Below are 14,363 nucleotides of genomic sequence, written 5' to 3'. Positions count from 1 at the left end.
AGTACCTATGAGCAGATTTTCTCCGGTGCCAAGATGGCATCTTTGATCTCTGCTCTGGGCTGGATGACACCTCTGCATCCACACCCGCCTCGTAAGCTGATGTTTTAACCAGGCTTAATGCAAACCACAATCACGGCGTGGGACTTGTGGATAGTCATTATCAGAAAGCTGCTGCTGCTCCAAGCTTGTGAAAGAGGCTGGGGAGGAGGTACCGAGAGCAAATTAGCCTCTCAGAGAAGTGGGAGGTAGTCGGCTTTCCCATTCCTTTGCCATCAACAAGGTGCTGTTTTCTTTCTTTAGGTGCCAAGAAGGTGCCCTTGAGTAGAGGTTATCACACGGGGCTTCCGCTCACTCGCACGATCCCTACATTTTTCTCCACTGACGGTGGCGGCCACAAGGGTAGCAGCTGTACTGCTGAGGGTGACAGAGATCCCTTAGCCACCTACAATGGGCCACCCAAGGCTTCTAGGACATGGGCTTGAGGCCTGAATGAGACGTGGTACTGTCCTTGCGTTACTCACAGACTATTGTGGAAACACTTAGGGGGTTATTACAGTGCAGCCAAGTAAGTACAGGTCATGCCAGAATATTAACTCTGCCTGAGGATGTCTTCCCTGACCTCCGAGACTAGATCCAGTGCCCCACAATCTGGTTTGAAAGCCCCCTGTACTTTTCGCTCATAGCATTTACTGCAGTTGGAAATTGCATTTGAGAGCCATGCGTGCGAGCCCCCCTTAAAAACATAAGCACTGGAAGAACAGGGAGGTGGCTTTTTATGCACCATCGAAGCCTCTGTACCTTGGCTACTGACACTTACATTGTAGGCCTTTGGGGACAGTTTTTTGAAGGAAATAAGGGAGTACAAGATCTGAGAAGACTTCTGAGAGAATGAGATATTTGAATTAGGTTTTGAAGGTTAAATGGAAGCCTGTGTTCGAAACAGCAGGAACAAAAGTAAACCTAAAAATATTGACAATTTAAAAGAAAAGCGTGACCCCATTAGCCCTTTGTTATGGAATTGGCAGAGATCCCTGCTAGGACTCACTGACATCTGAATCTTTAGGAAGGTGGGTTTGTGCCGGAGAGAGCCTGACATAAAATCGTTAAGGTTGATGGTTCTAAGCCCAGGTCCCACTGCTGCACAGCCACTCTGAGCCCCCGTTAACACATCTTTAAATTGAGGAGAACATTCTGTGTCCTCTTAAGATAAAGTAAGTAACACAGGTGGATTGTTTGGCTGCTACAAATGACACTGCATACATACAACTCCAGTTTTATGATTCCTCTATCGCGTAAAACATGATACAAAGACCTAGGCACTGAAATAGACCTCCACCTCAGTTTCCCTGACTGTAAATGGACAAATCATGATTGGGTTATCATGAGACACAGCCTTATGTCTGGACTCACTATGCTGAAAATCTGTCAGTCAGTCTTCAGTGACAGGCTGAGCTAGTTTGGGATAGAACATTTGGTGTGGCAACCCACCAGACCTGGTTTGAACCCCAGCTCCTCTTGCTCCCAGTTTTGTAAGAAAGATGTATTACTCACCTGGAGCCTCTGTGTCCTCATTTAAAAACTGGGATAATGATGCCTAATTTCCTTGGTCCTTGCTAATTTGTTTCATAATTTGTTTATTTTAAAACTATTCAATGATGTATCCATACTGTTTAAGGGATAGATTGGATTATAAGTTAATGTATATGAGGCATGTGTCCCAGAGCGTGACACATGATTGATACCCAATAAATGACAACCGAGGATGATAGTAATGCTGTTACTGTTTTTGGAGGAGCAAAGTATGGGAGTTAAAAAGTGGGAGAGGACTTTAAGGAGGTTGCTTGTGGTGTGTGTGTGGACATTAACGGGTTGATGAGCTGGGAATTGCAAGAAAACAGAACACCTGGGGCGCCTGGGTGGCTCAGTGGGTTAAGCGGCCGACTTCGGCTCAGGTCGTGATCTTGCGGTCAGTGAGTTCAAGCCCCGCGTCGGGCTCTGTGCTGACAGCTCAGAGCCGGGAGCCTGTTTCAGATTCTGTGTCTCCCTCTCTCTGACCCTCCCCCGTTCATGCTCTGTCTCTCCCTGTCTCAAAAATAAATAAACGTTAAAAAAAAAAATTAAAAAAAAAAAAAAAGAAAACAGAACATCTAAGTCAAGACCAGTTGCAGCAACATAATGGGTTGAGTTTGGGATGCATAAGGGGTTTATTATAGCAAGAATGAAAAGTACATCAAGGCAATAGAGATTGAAATATGGGAAATTACCAGGGAATGGTATAAAACCTGTCGAAACATTCTACATTGTACAACTAGATTGGCATAGCTGTGTTATAGGATCTTCGTTAAGTCCAGTTTTAGTAGATATTGCTACCTAGTTTTCTAAACTATGGAGCCCATTGAAGTAATAGCATTGATAGGATGCACTCACTCAATGCAAGCATTTCCTGTGCCTGTAACTTGTTGGTGCATGTTTCCCAATTTAATTATCATATTCCCTTTTGAAGGTAAATGTTACAATTCTTGTCTCATGGGTCAAGGCTTTGAAATGTAGTTTTTGTTTCAGGATAAAACATATGACTTTTGGAAAAATCAAGGTAAAAGACATATCTCAACACATCAATGTCATGGAAGAAACATAAAGAAAAATCTAATTGAAACACACATTTGTATAATCTCAATGGAGTTTCTCAAAGTCAAAAATCTAGTTTCACCAGTGCCCAAATCAAGAAACAAGATCATCCACATTCCTATGAATACCCTTTGTGGTTTTTCCAATTACTACCCACCACCGCTGCCAAGTGTAGTTACTTGTCCTGACTCCTTGAACTTTATAGACATGGGGTCATACAGTGTATGACTCTTGTGTTTCGTTTCTTTTACTCAAACATCATTATGCAACTCATCCATCTTTCTGTATGTAGCGGTATCTCATTCTTGTTACCATACAGTGTCCAAAGTATGAATATACCACAATTCAGTCACCCATTCTACTAAGATCTGTATAATCTCCACTGTTGGAGCATTACAAGAAGTGGTACAGACATTCTTACATCTGTTTAATTTATATATATATATATATATATATATATATATATATATATATATATATATATAAATATATACACACACACACACACACACACACACGTATATATATATATGTGCATTTCTGTTGGGTATATTATTGAGAATTCATAGCTTTGTTACAGGGTGCCTGCATATTCAGTTTTAGTAGATACTGTACATAGTTTTCCAAAGTGGTCATATCAGACTTACTCCAGTAGTATACAGCAATTTCAGTTATATTGTACCTCCCCACACACTTGGTATTGCCTGCCTTTTTCACCTTGGCCATTCTGGTAAGTGTGAAGTAGTATCATCTTATGATTTTAGTTTGCATTTACAAGATTGTAAATGAAATTGAGTAATTTTTCATATGATTATTGGTCTTTTGGCATAGTATTTTGTTGTATGATTTGAGACTTAAGTTCTTTCTTGCTGAGCTTACCATGTTGTACTAAACTTATCTAGTTCCTATGAATTCTTTGATGGCATAAACTGAGCCTCATGTGTGGTGTCAGCACCTGGGACAGTGTCTCAAATAATTTATTGGCCAAAGCTCAGGTGAAGAAAGCTCAAGGTCCACGTTGAGTGAGAGGTGAAGCCAGGATGGAAAGCCAAGCCTGGCAGATGCTAATCCTGTGTTCTGACCACTCTAAAGAGGGTGAATAAGACTTGGTTCATCTTTCCTCCTCCATTGCCTCAGAGCAATTCTAAATGGAATGTCAATGGATCCAATGAGTGGAGTCTTCATGAACAATGGGGATTCTAATATGGCCGCCGTAGAGAGTACACCTGCAAGGGGTAAGACTGCATTCTCTCTGAACAGTTTTATGAATTTAAGAATGGGATCTATGCCAGCTCTCTCCACAACCACATCTTATTGACGATACTTGCTCAGAGTGATATTTGTCTTCTCAATGACTACATTTGATGTTTGCAAGTAAGTGCTTGTAGGTGAAATACAGTGCCTAAGAGTATGTGCTTTGGAATCTAGTTCTGGTTCTCATTTATTCTCTTTGAACTTGGGTTGAATCGTTTGTCTTCTCTTGAGTCTTTTTCAAACCTAATTTTCGGGTAATCTCACCCACTTCCAAGGTCATTGTAAGGATCAACTTGTCCATGAGTATAAACTACTCTGGAGAGCTCCTGGAAACTTAATAATCACTCATTAGCTGCTAGATCTTATTATTAATGGTAATACTTGGAGTGTTAAAAAAGATAGTGGTGACCATGTGGTCAGCCCAACATGGCTTCGGGATGCATTTGTGACAGAACTGTTTTGAATTAAGAGGCAAATCAGTGGAATAGACTATGTCCACCTGGCATTGCAAAGGTTTCATGGTAGCAATGCATAGAAAGTATATTTTGAAAAGCCACCTGAGAAAGAATATTTATAAAATGCAATGATATGTATGGCTCAGAAAATATTGTGGCCAAGGGAAGGAAGAGGTTCCCTGGAAGACTTGGGTGGGAAATGAGGCTAAGAAAGTACACTGAAGCCAAAACAGAGAGAGTCTTGCGTGTTGTGCCAAAAAGGGGGACCACACATTCCAGAACCAGTGGAGGCATTTGATAGAGTAAGTAGATGAAGCCATTGTTCAGGAGATGGACCTATGGGGAGCTGAAGGGTTAGAGTAAGTTACTGTATCACTGTCATTAATTCTTGGACTCTGGAGAGCAGTTGGATTGCCCCTGGGGCCATATCACCTTAATTAGCTTTTTGCACTAATTACCTGCCTCTTGTCCTGTCTTCAGACACTTAGATCACTTATGATCTCCTGCAAAGTCATCTTTGGCTCTGCTCTTTGGGAAGCATCATGAGAAGTGGGAGGAGGTCGGCATAAATTTGAGAGACCCGGGTCCCCAGCCCTGTCACTGATGCTACCTTGCTGTGCCTTGGCCTCCCTGGGATTTCCAAACTCTATATTGAGAGAGCTGGCCTGGAAAGTTACCCACTGTGCAAAGATTCTGTGATTAAATCCTTTGTAATCGTCACGACAAATAGCTAAATTGGGAGCCGTGGAGCATTGCGTGAAGGTCAGGGAGGGAACTGCTACTTATTGGACAACAGCTCTGGGCCAGAAACTGGGTGAGGCCCTTTCCTTATGGTGACCTAGCTCACCAATTCAGGTTTTCCAAAACCTGTATTTCTGTAGTGGAACCTCATTTCTATGTTAGCTTCCTGGCCATAGATAACAACAAAATCCAGAATCTGTCTGCACTCTTCAATGAGATTGAATTTTTGGACTTGCAGAAAGCCACAGAGGTGGAGATGGGGCCTGAGGGTGGGAGACTGGGTGGTTCGCCCTTGACCATCAGCTATCCTCACCAGCCTTCTTAGAGTTTATGTCTTCCCATGGGATCCTCAGTCATCAGCCTCTTGTCCCTTACCCCAGGGCTTCCACTCTTGGCTCTCTGAGCCTTTGAGGTCCTTCTGACAGGACACCAGTTGGTGCCTGAGGAACTCTGTGAACCTGCTGCATCACCAAGCTCAACCCAGGGATGAGGACATAGGTACTTTCTGCACAGAGGTTCCTCCAGGTCATCTGGAAATTCTCACTTTTTCTTTATATTAAGAGCGCTCAGCTGGGTTTGAGGGTGGAGGAGCTTGGGGACTCTTAGCAGGGAATGAACTGGGGGTGCAGTCATTTCTGCTTCCCCTTCCAGTCTCTCTCAAATTGCTCTCATCCCATCAGACTTGATCTGGTTTCTAGGTTGGGGAGAGGGAAAAATGATTACATTCTGAACTTCTTGTAATTCCTAGGCTTTTGAAAGTCCAAAATCTTTTCTGTCAAATGACAGTCTTTCCCATTAAATTCAAAAGTCTGTTTCAAAACTTACAACCAGGGACTGGCTTTTCTTGTTTTATTCCAAGGTGGCCGCCCTCTTCTGGAGGTGGGGAATGCAGAATGCCCAGGTACCCCGAGTGGAAGGTGGTGCAGGGAAAGCCATCTGTACTGGAAGAAACAATCTCTTTAGAGTCGCAGTTTTGCTCTGTCAATGTTATTTCCTGAAATCATCATTGCTGTCCATTGTGTGAGGCTGTGCAGGCCCATTATGGTTTCTATTTTATGGATGTAGAAACTGAGGCTCAGTGGCTGGGTGACCTTGTCCCAGTTTACATATCCTCAGAAAGGAAATATCACATGTCCTCTCTATTTATTACCTAGCTGGAAACTAAATGAGCTGTCTTGGGTGGTTGTGATCTTCCCATCTTTGGTGTGTGTGTGTGTGTATGTGTGCACGCGCACAATGGGTTTAAAGCATATTCAGTCATTAAATTAGCTCAGTAGTTCCCAAGTATTTAAAAGTCCCTGATCTGTAGACACATTGCTCAGATCATAGAGCTTTGGATGTTCTATGTGCTCACTCTTGAAAATAAAGCCCTTATTGGAGATGGGTTGTTGGGAGGTGAGGGTGGCTGGCCTAGCCAAGGAAAAGGGAGGGTTGCCACCCTCTCCCCAGATTTGCTCTGCATGTTTACCTGGTGATTTCACAAGCTCTCAGATGCACAAGGAGTAGGGCCAGATTGTTGGCTTTGCTGAACTGAGCCAATGGTGTGTGTACCCAACTGTCATCTGAATATAGAAATGGTAGAAAAGTATGTGTTTTTATTCCATTTTTTCTTTTCCAACATAGGAGTGAACAGCCTTCAGATTTATGTTGAAATTGTCAGCAAAAAATGTTCAAGGGAAAATTAGTTTTTGCCATTCTTCTTCCATTATCCAACACATCCATTCATTCGATAAAAAGTGATGAAGCACCTAGGGTACTAGATGAAAGAGTGTTCATCCCAGTCATAGTTCAGTTTCCAGTGTTTTCTGAGAAAAATGAATAATTTAAGCAGACATATACTCGAAATACTTCTGAAATCTCAGAGAAGCAATGTGTAGGCCAAATGGGGTGTCTTGGGGGAAGATGTCCTAAGTTACTGGATAGAATGACCCTTAAAGTATGTTATTAAGAATACTTAAGAATTAACTGGAAGATAGGAGGCTCATCAAAACAGAGAGAGCAGATGAGCAAAGGCTTGGAAATTTGAGACAGATGGTGAGATGGAGCACATCTAAGCTGGAGAGTGTCAACAAGGCATGAAGGACAAGAAGGGGGAGGGGGAGACTTTATGGATGCTGGAGAGAGGGAGCTGGGAGGGACTCTTCCTCGGTGTAATTCAGACCCTGCTCATTGTAGGGCTTGTGTCTTCCATTTTGCTGTGTGCTCTGGTGAAGGTAAGAGGCTGTGCGTACAATGGAAAAATTGTTGGAATTGTAAAACTTTCAAACTAAAAGGGAAAAAGTTGGGGTCTCCCAGCTGCAGAGAGAGAAAGCTTGATCATTCCCAAGGATTGGGCATCTCTGTTGTGTTAGACACTGTTCATCCTGGCCTAACTGACTCAGAAAGAAGAGCTGGGGGCAAGGGTTGTGTGCACACAGTACTAGGTTGTGATCCTAGGTTGGAGGAGAGAGGGTCCGGGAAGCAAAGCATGGAAGGATAGAGAGCCACTGGGGGCGCCAGCCAGGTGGCCATCTTTACAGTTCTGGTTTTGTATTCCCGCAGGTGCCAAGGGCAGTGCCTGAGAAGCAGTGTAAAATGTATCTCAGGCTGTCCATCCTGGCTGCCGGGAGAGAGGAAATCATGTATTTGTTGTTCTGGACAGAAGTTTGTTCCAGATGGGGTTAATATCCCAGGGGTGCGAGAGAGTGCGTTGTGAGGCTCAGGCAAGGCGGGATCAGATTCCACTCCACTCACTGGAGGTTACTGGAGCCCCAGCAGAACCGGTCATCCCTGAGATGATTTGGATCAGAGTCAGTGAGGCCAAGAAGATGTGAAATAGAACATGAGAAGCTTCCAGAGGCACACTGCATGAGTTACCTATTACCTCGAAGGTCAGCAGCTTAAAACAACAACATTAATGATCTCACAGGGTTGCGAATCTGCCTGTGTGCTTAAGCTCTGGGTGATCCGGCTCAGGACTCTGCATGGTACAATGAAGCTGTTGCCTGGGGCTACATCCTCTTCAGGGTGATCCCCTTTCAAGTTCACTGAAATGGTGGTCTGCAGGATTCACTTCTCAGAGGGTCCTCTGTTGGCTGGGGATCCCTCAGGCCCTTGCCATGGGGCCCTCTTCCTGGGGCAGCAAGCCCTTATCAGAGAGAGCAAGAGAGGGCAGGCAGAGTGGGAGCCAGAATCTTTGTGATCTTGGGGGAGGGTGACACAAGGTCATAGATACCAGGAGATAAGGCCTAGGGGGGCCCCTTTAGAGGCTTCCTGCCACACAGAATATCGCATTTTATGTTCACAGGTGTCCGAAGGGCATGATCCTCTTATGCCACGAGGAAGTCAACTCAGAAGTTTGACATTCTCTCCTCCCGGAGCCCTTCCTGATAATGTCAGCCCCACTGCTGGGGTGTCTGCTCTTCCTGGGTCTCCCTTGCCCACGTGCAGCACCCTGTGACATCCCCAGTCCGACCCTGGCCTCGGTTCTCAGGTCTGTGCTGTGGCTCCATCTCGCTCCCGCTGCCAGCACAGAATACAGGCAGTATCTTAGGACAACAGTTTCACCTGTCAGCCCTGAAACTGGACTTCTGGGTCTAAGTCCCAGCCCTGTAGCCCTCGAACAATGAGAGTAGCCTCGCGGGCTTCCGTTCCCTCCTCTTCCACGGAATGGGAATACCACTAGGCTCACAGTCTCTTTTGAAGATCGCTTAGTTAAAGACACAAAACACACTCAGAACAGTGCAGGGTTTTTCTTGGTATTTAATAGTCTCTGCAACTCGTCCCCGAGATTCTCACCCTCGACAGGATTGCCGTGGGAGGGACTGTCCCGCATGTGGTAGGTCGTGTGCCCACATCTCTGGTCTCCCCCCACTGACTGCCTGTGACCCTCTCCAGTTGTGAAAACCCAAAATCCCTCAGGGCCTTGCTGGTGGAACTGCCCCCCAGTTGAGAACCTCTGCCCTGTACCCATCAGAAGGTCAGGGAAACGTTTTGAATGAATGACTGGGTGGGTGCCGAGGGGTTCCTGTCTTTGTGATGAGGAGAACAAAGGCAAGGGAAATGTAGCTCAGCTTGAATCTCCTTACAGCTTGCGGCCCACTGAATAAATAAATCCCTGAGACACACAGAGCGTTCCTCAAGGAAGTCATGGTGGCCCTAATGCTGATGCCTTGCTAGAGACTGAAAGCAACCTTCCCTTGAGAATAGCCAGACCTCCCAGGATCCTATGACTCTTTTTTCGCTTGCAGAAGTCCCTTTAGAGACTTAGCTTGTCTCTCCCCCACCCCCTCAAACTTAAAAGTATATAATTAGTCCCTCCTCACAATCACAACGCAGCCCTTTGTGCCCACGGATCCTGTCCCCGTGCTATAATAAAAGCACCCTTTTGCACCGAGGCTGTCGCAAGAATTCTTTCTCGACTGCTGCACAGCAGGGCCCCGCATCATTTGGAGAGGGGACGGCGCAGACTGGAGAGCCAGAGGAGGGAAACGGATGTGCTGAAGGGGCCGAATTTTAAGGTCACTGTGCCCTGAGCTCAAGGTCAAGGTCAAGGTCCAGCCCACTGTCCTTTGGAGCCAGGAGCTGCTTCATCTCTGTGGCATTGTTTTCTTGTCCGTAGAACAGAGATAAAAATCCCTACTTTCAGGATTGCTATGAGAACTAAATCAAACAATGTCTGTGCAACAGTGTGGGACACTTCAGCTGCCACAGCACCAGACTCCCTTTTAGCCGTGGAGCTCCATGTTACCGGGTCAACAGTTTGGTGCACTGCTTGAAAAAATCCTCCTGAGAAACCGGCCTGCAGATCACGAGTGGTTCCTGGGCCACTTTCCAAGGTGGTCGTGGTGGCTTCTGACAAGTGGGGCGTGTGAGTGGAGGGTGAGGGGCTTTGCCTGGGCATTGGAAAGGTTGAGCAGAAGGGACCCAAGAGGCTTCCTTCCAGAGAAGAGTATGTGGTTGAGGGGTTGTCTTCAGGGATCAGCACTGAATTTTCCTGTGCAGTGAGTGGGGGCAGTATTTTCTCATTTGTCCACAAACTGCAGTTATCTATCTATCTATCTATCTATCTATCTATCTATCTATCTATCTATCTTCTCTTTCTTTTTTTGATATAATTTATCGTCAAATTTGTTTCCATACAACACCCAGTGCTCACTTATCACATCAGGGAAATACAAATCAAAACCACTGAGATACCACCTCATGCCGGTCAGAGTGACTAAAATGAACAAATCAGGAGACTACAGACGCTGGCGAGGATGTGGACAAATGGGAACCTTCTTGCACTGTTGATGGGAATGCAAACTGGTGCAGTTTATTTATTGATTTTTAAGTTTATTTATTTGAGAGAGAGAGAGAAGGAGAAAGAGAATCCCAAGCAGGTTCTGTACCGTCATCGTGGAGCCCGATGCAGGACTCGAACTCACTAACCATGAGATCATAACATGACCCCAAATCAAGAGTTGGATGCTTATTCACCTGAACTACCCTGCCCCTCCGCAAACTTCAGTTTAATCTGCATTATTTACCTTTGCACTGGGAGCAGACACTCAAAGCTATGTGGCGTGGTGGCTGAGAGCAGCGACTTGGGAGGCAGACCGGAGTGGTGGGTCCCAGCCCTGTTCTGGCTGTTGGTCCTTGGACAGGTGACCCACACTCACGTGCCCTTGTCTCCCCTTCAGGAGAGAGCACCCACCCCCTCGGGTGGAGGTGTCAGACAATCGGCGTCTGGCCCACGGTGAGTGTTTTGTGCACGTGACAGAGCTGTGGGTCCCGCCTGAGGTGGCACATGGTAGAAGAGAGGCTGTCCGGTCCTCTCGGACCTGGCTCAAGAATGTCCAGGGCCAAGTACAGTGTTGGACGTGAGAGTTCTTCTCTGCTTATTTAGGCGTGTGCTTGTGTGTGTGTGTGTGTGTGTGTGTGTGTGTGTGTGTGTTAGCATTCTGATTTATTTACTTAGGAACACTGTCCCTTGTGAGGGTTTTTTTCGAGCTGTGTTATCGAAGGATGATTGACCTGTGAAAAATCATACCTATTTAATATATTTAACTCCATGAGTTTGGGCTGATCAGTACACACCCGTGAAACCATCACCACCATCACGGCCATGCATATCCATCATCTCCTAGTTTCCTCCTGTGTTCTTTCCTTTTCATATTCTAATTTTATTCTTTTTTGTGTGTGTGTGGTAAGAACATTGAATATAAGATCGACCCTCTTCGCAAATTTTAAACTTACAACATTGCATTGTTAGCCGCAGGTGCGATGCTGTGTCCTGAACGTGCTTGTCTTGTGTAGCTGAAACTCGGGGCCCTCAGACCATCATCTCCTTGTCTCCCTCACCTCCTTACCCCTGGCACAGCTACTTCTCTACTGTCTGCTTCTATGAGCTTGACTTTTTACAATTCCACATATAAGTGAGACGGTACAGTATTTGTCTTTCTGTCTGTGGCTCATTTCACTTAGCCTGATTGATGCCCTCCAGGTCTATCCATGCTGTTGCAAATGGTGGGATCTTTCTTTTTTTGAGGCTGAATAATAGTCCGTTGTATGTATATACAACATGTCCTTTATCCATTCATCCATCATTGAACCATGAAGTCATTTCCATTTCCTGGCTATTGTGAATAATGCGGCAATGAAGATCCTGGTTTCAAGTTTGTTTATTAAATTTTTTTCAATGTTTTATTCATTTATTTTTGAGAGAGAGAGAGAGAGAGAGAGAGTGAAAGAGAGAGAGAATGAGTGGGGGAAGGGCAGAAAGAGAGGGAGACACAGAATCTGAAGCAGGCTCCAGGCTTCAAGTTGTCAGCACAGAGCCTGATGTAGGGCTCGAACTCATGGACCGTGGTGAGATCATGATGTGAGCCAAAGTCAGATGTTTAACCGACTGAGCCACCCAGGTGCCCCAAAGATCCTGGTTTCATTTCCTTTGGATAAATGCCCAGAACTGGGTCTGTTGGATTATATGTTGGTTCTGTTTTTAATTATTTGAGGAGCCTCCATACTCTTTTCCATAAAGGCTGCACCAGTTTTATATTTCTCATCCTGTGTCTTCTTGAAAGTGCATTCTGTTTGCCAAGCAAGTAAGGAGTCCCTTCTCTGACTTTGTGGGACCTACCATAATACTATAGATGCCCTGTGTGTGCCACACCTATGGGAGGGGTTGATGCTGTCTGGGAGGAAATCTTCTAAGCACTCCTGAATCTGCAGGTTTCTAAGACCCCAGGGAATTCGGAGTTCACCTTGCACTGCCTTTTCTTCTGGTTTGCTTTCTACGAGAGCCCTATTGTTTGGAAGGCTTCTGCAGCAATCTCTCTCTCCATCTCTCTCCCTCCCTCCCTCCCTTCCCCCCCCCCCCGCCTCTCTCTCTCTCTCTCTCTCTCTCTCTCTCTCTCTCTCTCTCACACACACACACACACACACACACACACACACACACTCATGTGCACACACACACACACCAGGGACAGACACGTAGCAGCCACTCAGGAACTACTTGTAGCCACCTGACCAGCAAGTGAACAGTACAGCTATCCATGGAGGGCAGGACTTGCCCAGGTAAACATGCCTAAGTTCCCAGGATGTTGGTCCTTTCTGTGAAGAACCACTTAAGCCAGATGGTGCTCAGAAATGATCATGTGAGTTTTCTGTCATAGCTTTACCCTGTAATGTATCACCCAGGATGATGTGACTGGCCCATCAGTCACATCCGTCACCCGGCTCTTAAGAAAGGCAACGCAATTGGTTGTTATTGCTATAGGAAAAGATTACATTAGATAGAACGACTGTCATCCTTGGCCTTCCCAGGTCCCATTGCTGTGTCAGCTGGGGTTAAGAGGCCATTTTTCTTTCTTTTTGCTGAAGACTGGGAAAATAGATGTGAAACGTCCCTGGAACCAACATTTGGCTCAGAGCCCAGGCAGGTAAACAGATGGATTCCTTCCAAGCCTGTGGCTGCCGCTCAGGGAAGAAAGACAACATGAGCTCTGTGTGTCTCCTGTGTGCTTCCTCATCATGGTTTTCCGTTGCACCACTTCTGGTTCTGTGGGATGGGGATTGCAAAAGGGGCAACCAGAGTTCAGAACGTTTCAGCAGTTCGCTCAGGTTTACAGAGCTGGGAGAGTTTCCTTGTCTTTCATGGGGGGCATTTGGTTAGATTACGTTTTCTGAAAGAGTATATACTATCATCTATCAGTCCAGGTGAGAACCCACAAAGTAAGAATTCCATAATCAGGGAAGGTAGAGAGATACTCTGTACTTTTTGGAGTGGCATAGAGGGAATAATTATAGCAAAGGCTCTGAGAATTCCTGCAGTCTTGACATCTGCTTAACCCATTTTCTTCCAAGTTTCATTGAGCATGGAAACCACTTTTCATGTAACACCAACTGATATTTCATATAAGAGTGTCCACGTAGGGGTGCCTGGGTGGCTCTTTGGTTGAGCACCTAACTCTTGATTTTGGCTCGGATCATGATCCCAGGGTTGTTAGATAGAGCCCCACGTTGACTCTGCACTGAGTGTGGAGCCTGCTTAAGAGCCTCTCTCTTTTTCTCTTTCTCTTTCTCTTTCTCTTTCTCTTTCTCTTTCTCTTTCTCTTTCTCTTTCTCTTTCTCTTTCTCTCTCTCTCTCTCTCTCTCTCTCTCTCCCTCTCCCTCTCCCTCTCCCTCTCCCCCCTCTAAAATAAAAAAAAAAAACGAGAGTCCAAGTTTATAATTTTGTAAGTAAATGCCCAATTACAAGATCCCTAAGGGCTCTCCCTTTGGGCCCCAAGCATTCTGTGAGTTTCCTGAATTTCCAAGTTGCTTGCTAAACACACTGCACAGTGAAATTCTATCAGAGGTATTGAAATGATTGCTGGTTTATTATGCAAAGTCACCAAACTTTAGACAATAGATTGCAGATAGTTAACCGGTGTTTCAACCCTTCATCTAAGACAATATTTCTCATACTTTTCAGTCCCATGTCTGGAGTATATTATAGTTTGGGATTTGGAGGGGTCACTTCCCATAGGAGTAGAGTGAGGGTCTGCATGGACCAAGGAGAAAAAAGATGTTGGCAGCCTTGGAAGGTAGTAGGTGCCCTTCTTGCATGGGTTTAAGCAAGGGCTGAGCCACAGCGTGCTAAGGAATTAGGGGGTTCCTCAGGTTGCACCAGGCAGCTCCTTCCACATTTGGGGTTCTGCTGGAGAGTAGGCATCTGACCTACTTTTCCTGACTCATCTTTTCCAGTCCTCCTCCTCCTCCTCCTCCTCCTCCTCCTCCTCCTCCTCCTCCTCCTCCTCCTCCTCCTCCTCCTCTTCT

The 14,363-nt window shown here is 45.5% G+C and overlaps 1 protein-coding gene across 5 annotated transcripts in view; it reads left to right on the top strand.

The window, feature by feature from the left end:
- Nucleotides 1-14,363, top strand: part of FAM135B (family with sequence similarity 135 member B) — a 280,285-nt gene that overhangs the window by 59,352 nt on the left and 206,570 nt on the right. Inside the window, exon 1 of one of the 5 annotated variants that reach the window (XM_042923591.1) lies at nucleotides 3,823-4,002. The exons of 1 other annotated variant lie outside the window; for it this stretch is intronic. The gene's annotated coding sequence lies outside the window, so the exon portion shown is untranslated. Of the gene's footprint in view, nucleotides 1-3,822; nucleotides 4,003-8,374; nucleotides 8,551-14,363 lie in introns of those variants that run through there. 3 more of the 5 variants (XM_042923585.1, XM_042923588.1, XM_042923590.1) reach the window with 3 other exon arrangements.

This window comes from Panthera leo, chromosome F2, assembly GCF_018350215.1.
Source record: "Panthera leo isolate Ple1 chromosome F2, P.leo_Ple1_pat1.1, whole genome shotgun sequence".
Taxonomy (NCBI): domain Eukaryota; kingdom Metazoa; phylum Chordata; class Mammalia; order Carnivora; family Felidae; genus Panthera; species Panthera leo.
The sequence above is the reverse complement of the archived record's forward strand: the minus strand, read 5'-3'. Positions and strand labels throughout refer to the sequence as shown.